An 8,826-nucleotide genomic window follows, 5' to 3' on the forward strand; every position below is an offset into this window, starting at 1 on the left:
AGTTATCATCCCATTTGAATTTGATGTTTTTATGTAGCAGGTGCTAAAAAGGATTACACTTATCTGCAAGTTGCGCTATGAATCTTCATATGGACTAGAGTCTCCCTTGTAAAGACCAAAGTTGACTGATATTCTTTGGTGGTGGCATTTCCAAGATGGCCTTGACTTTTGTTGGATCAACTTCGATTCCTCTTTTGGACACAATGAATCCTAGAAGCTTCCCGGAGGTTACTCCAAAGACACATTTCTTGGGGTTTAATCTTACTTTGTACTTTTCCAACCGATCAAAGACGAATGAAAGTATGTCCAAATGTGTATTTCTATCTATTGATTTTCCCAAGAGGTCATCGACATAATCTTCCACGGTTACGTGCATGAGATCATGAAAGATAGTAGTCATGGCTCTTTGATATGTAGCACTTGCATTTTTTAACCCGAAGGGCATGACATTCGAGCAAAAAGTTCCCCAAGGACAAGTGAATGATGTTTTGTGTTGATCCTCAAGTGCGATCCTTATTTGATTATAACCAGAGAATCCATCAATCAATGATAACATTTCATGACCTGTTGTGAGATCAACAATCAAGTCAATATTTGGTAATGGGAAGTCATCCTTTAGACAAGCTTTGTTGATGTCTCTGAAATCTATACATATTTTGATGCTGTGATCTGGTTTACTGATAGGCACTAAATTGGAGATCCATTCAGGATAGTCAATTGGGTGTATGAATCCGACATCCAATAATTTCTCAAGTTCTGCTTTGACTAGTAATGCCACTTGTGGATGCATTTTTCTTAATTTTTGTTTCACTGGCTTTGCCCCTGGTTTGACTATCAAATGATGCATTACCAAATCCGGATCTAATCCAAGCATATCAGCATATGACCATGCAAAGTTGATTTGTCGTTCTTTGAAGAAACTTATGAATTTTGACCTTTCTGACTCTATCAACGATTGAGCCAAGAATATGTTGTGTGGAACCTCTTCTGTACCAATGTTTGTTTTGATAGTCTCTTCTACCAACATGGATGACTTTTCCTCATATGATGCTGGGAGAATGTCGAGCCTTCCATCTTCGGGTGCCTCAGAGAGGTTTTTGCCCTCAAATACGTCCTTTCTTTTTACTCTTTTGGGGTCAGACAATGCCATAGTGTGGTTTTTGCCATAAGACTAGTGGTTTGTTCTTACTTTCACATTTTTGTGACTGGAAGGTCCGACACCCTCACCAAAATATGCCACGCTGTTGAGTTCTATAGTGTATCCCGCTTTATGGTCCCCAGGGGGAAGATCATCTCGTATGCCAAGATAGTCAATAATAGCTTCATCATTTTGGAATGTGTCAAACTGTGTAGGTCCTTCATGATCCCAGTCAATGAGTTGGTGGTGAACAAGGGGAAGGCCTTTAATGTCTTCGAAGTTAGTGGGGCTAAGAGTGAAGATGCAGTTATATTTGGGTATGTCAAGGTAATTATCGAGGTCATCAATGGCACTCTCCTCATCAGTCTCGATCACGAGTGAATCCAAATTATCATCACTAGTAGCGCATTCTGGGACAGGTGTTCTCATCCTATGTGATTTCAACCTAGAGCCTTGAGACAAGGACTGTGTGGAATCCTCATGGGTTGTTTCTTGACCAAATCTGAACCTTTTATAAAATTCCTCTTCTTCTATGGGTTCATTTGGCTCTCTGAATGTCTCGGTGAGCTCGTAGTCACTGGAGGATTTGTCTGAACCCCATTCCCATTCGTTGGAGTATGTGGAATAGCGATCCTCTTGTTGAATTTTGGTAGCTTTGATCTGTAAGGCTTCTTCTATCCTTTGAGTGTGGACCTTGGAAGTCAGGAAACCAAGTCCCTTCGAGCGTTCCTTTTTGAAAGTCAATTTAGGTTGTAAAGGTTCAATGATGCCTTCCTTTCGTAACCCAAGAGGGCTTTTTCCATCATAACTGAATTTTTGTAGAATCTTGAAGCCCTTGCCATATTTCTCACATGGTAGACTAATGTGATCTTGTGTGTCATCTTCAATGTCTTTGTAGAGCATTTTGTATAAGTCTTCCTCTTCCAGTTCGCCCCATCTTTGAAAGGTAGTAGGGTCCCATTTGAGTACCATGATGGATACTTGCTTGTTAGGATGTGGTCTTCCATATTCTTTTGGGGAACTCATGACTTGTCGTAAGTACATGGTCTAATTTAAAGTGTATTCCCCCATGCCCTTGTCCTGAAACTTGCCTTTAAGCTCACCTTGTTTTGATGTCGAAGGTTTTAATGACTCAAGATCAATGTATGCTGAAGAAGGAACAGCTTCGCGATTACTAGGAATGATGGTCTCAGTTTTTGATCTCAGGTTATTGTAGTATATAAACGGATTAGGATCACCGTTAACTATTAATTCTATTCCATTGTGAGGAAACTTAATGCATTGGTGATATGTGGATGGGCCTACCCTCATTTCATGAATCCAAGGACATCCTAGTAATATGTTATAAGTGAGATCTAGATCTAAGACTTGACAAACCACATCCTTCGTTACTAGCCCCACTCTGAGAGGCAAGGTGACTGTGCCCTTGGATGAACGTTCTTCATCATCATATGCCTTGATGGTGATCTGATTTGTAGAATTCACAGCTTTATCCGAATATCCCAATTGTTTAATAGTACTCATTGTACAAATGTTTGGACCAGCTCCTCCATCTATCAGGACTCATTTTACTCTATGTTTGTGTATGAAGGCTTCAATGTGTAGTGGTGCATTATGTGGCTGACTTATGGAGGCATCGTCGGCTTCTATGAATGTAAGGGAATGTGGAACAGAAAGGTATCCCTCCATGGCTTGAAACTAGTCCACATTCAGATCAGTAGGAATGGTGGTGTCTCTCAAGATTTTATCAAGAATAGCTTTATGAGCAGGGGATATGTGTAGGAGCTCAAGGATGGAGATGAGCGCGGGTGTCTTCCCTAACTGTTCTACAAGGTCATATTTAGGTTTGGTGGATGAAGAAGCGGTGTTTTTAGTTGAAGCACCTTGCAAAGTAATTTTACCTTGACAGGTTGTAACATGACATTCAAAAGTAGGTTCGGAAGAAGATCCAACACCTTTTAGGACAATCTTTGCTCGATGGGTAGTATTCTCAGGAGTTTTGTCCTTGATGATAATAGTAGAGACATAATTGTCCATCGAGATGTGATTGATGGTTGAATCATAGTTGTAGGATGCTCTGGTATAGTTGGTTTGATCATATGTGGCTTTAGCTTTTTCCTTGTCATGTTTTGGGAATGGTTCCTTAAACATCTCATGTTCTTGATTGGATGAGTGTCCCTCAATCTCAATGTCACCCCTATCAATGAGATCTTGTATGATGTTCTTCAGTCAATAAAAATTTCCTATCTTATGACCCTTTCTCTTATGAAATTCACAATACTCATCATCATTCCACCAATTTGGTTTAACCTTTGGTTCATATGGAGGAAAATCTGGAATTGTGATTACCTTGTTTGCGACTAGCTTTTTGAAGACTAACTCAAGTGGTTCTCCCAATGGAGTTTACTTCCTTCATGATCTGGAAGTTGTTTGAGTATTCACTTGATTGTTTGTAGAACTTGATCCTGAAAAGATGAATTTGGGTCGCACTATGTTGGCATCAACAACACCATCATTAACTGTGTTCTTGTTTTTATTCCAAAATCTTGGCTTGTCTTTTCCCTTAAAATCATCTTTGTTTTCCTTGAATATCTTAATGACTCCTTGTTCAATTAGGACCTTCTCTATTGCTAAACCTTTTTCACCGACGTCCTTGAAGGTGGACAAACAAGCTTTCCTTAGATCATAGCCAATGTCTTTGTTAACGTTTTGTGTGAACATTTCTACCATTTGTTTTTGTGGAATTTCACAAGAGCATCTGCTAGCTAGATTTCTCCATCTTTGTAAAAATGATGCAAAAGACTCTCCCTCTTTTTGCTTGGTGTTGCACAAAGTAGTGACTGATATGTTTGTCTTTATGTTGTAGGAGAAATGTTGAATAAATGCCTCTGCTAAGTCAACCCATGACTTAATACTAGGTGGGAGTTGGGAGAACCATTCCATAGCTTGATCACCTAAGCTTTGTGGGAATAATCTCATCAAATATGTCTCTTCTGCTGCTACCTCAATGCAAGCTGTGAAAAACTGTCTTATGTGTGCCTTAGGATCCCCTTTTCCTCTATACTTATCAAATTGAGGCATCACAAAGTGTGTAGGAAAAGGAGGCATTGGAATGCTCTTGTCAAATGGATAAGGACATATGTCTCTCATTGTGTATGTTGGCTTTGGTGTATTTATGTCCTCCATTTTCTTTTGTAAGTCCCTGATTTGTTGCTCCAAATTGCTCTTAGGTGGAGATTGACTTCTTGAACCATACCCCATGTTTGAGGCATCAATTGGAGGAGGAGCATGTTGCATATATGGATGATATTGATCATACACATGTTCATATGGAGGAGGTCTATAATGATGCTGCATATATGGACCACTTGGTATAGATTCATGTTGAGGAACACCATATCTATTTTGTGCATGTATACCATACTCTACAGGCATGTCATGTTCTAATGTGTTGCCCCCAAATTTGACACGGGGGTTCTTTGTGTCCAAATTTTGAGCATTCCTTTGAATATCCAATTGCTTTGGTGGTTGATCCTTAGCATTGGTATGTGATTAAGCATATCTTTCTGCATAAGACTTCCATAATGGTCTGCGAAGGTGAGTATCATATGCTTGACCATGTGTATGTGGGACCTCTGGTTTTTGAAGCAAAGATGATGGTGATTCAGGTACCATATATGGTCCACTATTTCCTCCACTATTAGACCTCCTTTGATCCATGTTGGAGTGATTTTGTTGCAAAGGTCGATTTTCCATTATTTGAGACATGTCAAAATCATGAGGTATTTTGGCTCCAGTTTGTGCCATCATTTGTAAAAAGTATTGTCTATCCCTCCTCATTATTTCCTCAACCAATCGATTGAAATGGGGATTCATAATGGATTCTTCCACATCTGTTGAATGTACTGAAAAGTTTTCCATATTGTCATTGTGTGTATCATTGTTGTTTGTAGTGCCCATGTTCTCAACATTTGGAATGTTTCTATAGACATCCATGTCAGGTAATGTAGTATGATCAGTATTGAAAAAGACATCATTGTCATACTCATAAACACTCATGTTTGCAGACTCTTGAGCCTCTTTAGTTTCTCTCCTAGATTTTTGAAGACAGGTTTCAACCATGAACTAGGTATTAACTAAGACGTGTGAGACTAGTTGAAAGTGGAAAAAGTATGGAAGACCAAGAGTTGTATGGAATGTAAATGAATCTGAAGTGTACTTGCAATGTCCAAAGTGTAAGACCAAGTATGTATGTAGTAGAGCAGGTGTGACTTCCAAAGAGAGGATAGTTTCTCTTGATGAGCTAAGTTGACCTTGACTCTAAGTAAGACCAAATGAGACCCAAAGGTAAGAAACCTTGATGAGGGACCACTTAGCAAAGTATTGTTGTATGTAGTGTGTTGATAACGTATAGTGAGGACAAGCAAGTGACTTTGTGACTCAAGTTTAGACAATTGTGAATGTGAAGTGAGATGTGAAGCAATGATGGACTATGTGAGACCTAAAGACAGGTTGAATGCTAAATGAAACCTAGAGAAATGACCTAGGAAGCTAAAGAATTCCAAAACTGATTGTGTTTGTTTGTTGGACTGTAATAGTTTTTTTTTTCAATTCTGATCACAGATGTGCCTATATACTTCACAGATGTGGTTTCCTAACACGGACGTGGCTCTGTTCTACACAGACGCACTTCTGATATTTTTTTCAAAATGCACTGTTGATTCTGGGAACACAGACATGATTATGTTAGACACAGATGCATTTCTGCAAAATTTGTACAATTTTTTCCAATTTGTGAAGTCGTTTTGTTGTGACCAAATCTGACTGTTTGACTGTTTTTCGTGACAAGAGGACACAGTGTTGATGAAGACCCAATGTTTGTAAGTGTCTAGACTCCAAAATGACTCCCAAAAAAAAGTGTGTTGTTTGATGTAAAAATGTTTTGCATACACTTGAAGACACGAAAGACACAATGTTTTGTTGTTTGGTCTTGAATGTTTTGAATGTTTAAAATAAGTCAAGCACAATTCTTATGGCTAGCCAAGACAATAGTTGTTGATCCCACATGGGGTTTTACCCCCGAGGCTACGCTATTCAGAGCGGATACTTAGATGCATGACCTCACTAGCTCCACCCTCGGCACTCACTTCTCGGGTCAGCCAAGCATCAGTCCCCACGAAAACTCCCCGTGGTGAACTTTCTATCTCTACTAAGAACTGTATGTGTGTGGGCTGCTACCAGAGGTCCGACCTCCTACCCCAACAACTAGAAGGATTTGGGCTTCTAAAACAAAAAGGTGCTAGTAAGGGCATCCGCTCGTGTGGCCATACATGCGACACTTTCAGCTTTGTAAATACAGAAGGCTCCCAGCCGGTAGGGGTTACACCCTACAATTGATCAAATAAATTTGATCAAATGGGTTTATGGGGAGACATAGTGTCAGTCTAAACTAATCAGCACATGTTATCCATAGTTTTCACTATGAATACAGTTGTTTATAGTGGTTCAGAAGAGGTGGGTTTTCCTTGCTACCACTTGGGTCGTTCTCTTCTCACTAGTAGTCCTAATGACCACATGGGAAGATAGGCCCTCTAAAGATTAAACAAAAACAGCCTATTTCTCAAGACACAAAAGATAATGATTCAATTTTAGTGCACCAATAGAAGTGTTTGCTAGTCTATCAAAACAAAGTACACAATAAAAATCCAAAAACCCTTGCCAAGGACCTGCAACAAAGAGTTATTAGTAGTTTGGATTGTTTGAAATAATCACCCCTTCCTGCAAGCACACAAGTTAGGTAAATTTTAAATCCAAAAGATTTTGTGAAAATAGGGGCCTTCAACAAAACGTTTTGCTTTCAAGACAAGCTGCACCAATTTTGTTAGCTAGATCTAAAAATGTTAGCTCAAAATAAACTACATCTGAAACCCTAAATGCAAAACTCAAAAACCGAATCAATAAACTTCAAAATTTGAAATTGGTGAACACAGACATGATTACCCTCAATAAAGATGCGGTTGTTTGACGCAGACATGGTTCTATGAGACACAGATGCGACTCGAAAACACAGACGCGATTTCTGGACACGGGCATGGCTAAAAACACCGCATACGTGATTTTAGAACACAGACGTGATTTTTGGAACCTGCAAAAAAAATAAAATACTGCTGATAACACAGACGCGATTTTGAATGTCACAGATGAACCAGAAAGTCAAAAACGCGATCCGAAAGTATGCAGACGCAAAAATATCAAAATGCTGCCGAAAATGTCAGATATGCAACTTCAAAAACACAAAATCTGCAACAAGGATGTTAAATGCAAAAAAAAGGGACAAGAGTCCCACCGGGCGTGCCCAAATGTATATGGTGAAAATGGATACAATAATAACAATATTGAAAGGCTAAATGAATTCAACCACAAAACCCTAGCCTAACAACAACAAAGATCCACCATAACATATGAAGATTACCTAAGACAATGCAAATCAAATGAAATCACAAAGATTATACCATCACATGTCCAATAGGGTTTGAATCTCCATTCTTCTTATCTCCATTGATCTTGCTTGATATATTTGCTCTCAGATTTTATGTGCACAAGAGCTCAATAAAGAATAGAATGTGGTTGCAAGTGAGATCGTAGTGTAGTCAAGTGATCAAATAGTTCCTTCATTAGGGTTTGATAATGAAGGAAGCATCTCCTTATATAGAAGACACAATAAGAAATGGAGGGATAAGATTGAGAGGTGTAAAAGGAGGTCGGCTATGATTAGAGGGTAGGTAGAAGAAATAATAAAATAATGAAAAGGAGTAGGTAGTGTATGAATTAAGAGATAAATGACATGTGTCATGGGTAGACAAGGTTAATGAATTAATTAAATAAATGAAGACTTATTTAATTAATAGAAGAAATGGGATAATTAAATAAATAAATATTTATTTAATTTAGGAAAAGGATAATTTAAATAAATAAATGTATTTATTTAAATGAGAAATAAGGCTAGAAGAGGATAAATGAATTAATTAAATAAATAAGGATTTATTTAATTAATAGATGAATTAGGCTAAAGTAATTAAATAAATAAAATATTTATTTAATTAGACATGACAATTTTGGGTGTCTACAGTTGGTTCCCCCAAAACCCAAAGGTACAAAAAAGTTGAAGACTATTTCTCAGGTGTTAGTAGATCCAGCTACTAAGAGGAAATATGTTGAGTTCATGGTGCTGCCATCTAATAAGAGTAAAGATAATATACAACCTGAGGACTACACCATGCAAACTGTAGATCTTGAAGTGGAAATGCATGAGAATGTTAAGTTGGAAACTGCTTTTAACTCTTTGTTGTGGAGATTTGATCAGGAGAGAGATGAGAAGAATGAGTTAAAATAGAAGTGTGAGCATTTGGCCAGTGTTCTTTTCAAAGTTACACAATCTTCCCAAGAAGTCGAGCCTATAGGTTCCTCAATAAATACTGAGGCTCTCAAGAAGGTTGAATAGGTGGGAATCAAGGGCCGAGTGGTAGATGAGTGGATTACATGGTTGAAATCAGAAGGGTCTCATCTCCTAAGTTCAACAATTAAGTTGTTGGCTGATTTTGAAGTAATTCAAAGTCAAATGCAAAGTATCAAGACTTCACTATCTCAAGAAATTGAAGATATTGAGAGAAGTGCAACACATTGGAGCA

The sequence above is a fragment of the Cryptomeria japonica genome, chromosome 9 (genome assembly GCF_030272615.1).
Source record: "Cryptomeria japonica chromosome 9, Sugi_1.0, whole genome shotgun sequence".
Taxonomy (NCBI): domain Eukaryota; kingdom Viridiplantae; phylum Streptophyta; class Pinopsida; order Cupressales; family Cupressaceae; genus Cryptomeria; species Cryptomeria japonica.